Source organism: Echinops telfairi, unplaced genomic scaffold (assembly GCF_000313985.2).
Source record: "Echinops telfairi isolate 266 unplaced genomic scaffold, ASM31398v2 ScPeMD7_2;HRSCAF=8, whole genome shotgun sequence".
Classification (NCBI taxonomy): Eukaryota; Metazoa; Chordata; class Mammalia; order Afrosoricida; family Tenrecidae; genus Echinops; species Echinops telfairi.
The window spans coordinates 21,268,996-21,269,858 of NW_022103898.1; positions in this window are offsets into that span (position 1 = coordinate 21,268,996).

The window sequence follows — 863 nt, forward strand, 5'->3', positions numbered from 1 at the left end:
TATGTTCTTTGGATTCCAAGATTCCTGCACGCTCACCTCCTAGATCCAGGACCCAGAAAACTATGGCACCAGAGAAAAGACAGCCAACGAGCCAGAACAAGAAGCAGACCAGTAGTCTTCTCAGGACACACACAAAGTAAAAAGTTGTGCCTTGATGCGGGAGGCTTGCTTTCAAACTGGAGTGCCCCAGATAATTAGGGAAGGCATTTGACTGTGTAGACAATAAAAATAAAAAATAAAAACCCTTGTGGATAACCTTGAAAAGAATGGGAATTCCAGAACACTTAATTGTGCTCACATGGAACTTATACATGGATCAAGAAACAGTTGCGTATAGACAGAACAAGGGCATACTGCATGGTTTAAAATCAGGAGAAACAAACCCAGGGACAAGGGAACAACAAGTGATCCAAAATCGATAGTGAGGAGGATATAGGAGGCCTGGTTGGGCTTGGTCAAGGGCAATGTAACCCAGAGGAATTACTGAAGTCCAAATGAAGGCTGAACATGATAGTGGGCCAAGAGGAAAGTAAAAGGAAATAGAGGAAAGAACTAGGAGGCAAAGGGAATTTATAGAGGTCTAAATACAGGCATGTACATATGTAAATATATTTTATATGATAATGGGGAAATATATCTATGTGCATCTATTTATAGGTTTAGTATTAAGGTATCAGATGGACATTGGGCCTCTACTCAAGTACTCCCTCGATGCAAGAACACTTTGTTCTATTAACCTAGCATTCCATGATGCTTACTTTCCTGACATGATCGCTGAAGACAAAGTAGGTGCATAAGCAAATGTGGTGAAGAAAACTGATAGTGCCAGGCTATCAAACAATATAGCGTCTGGGGTCTTAAAT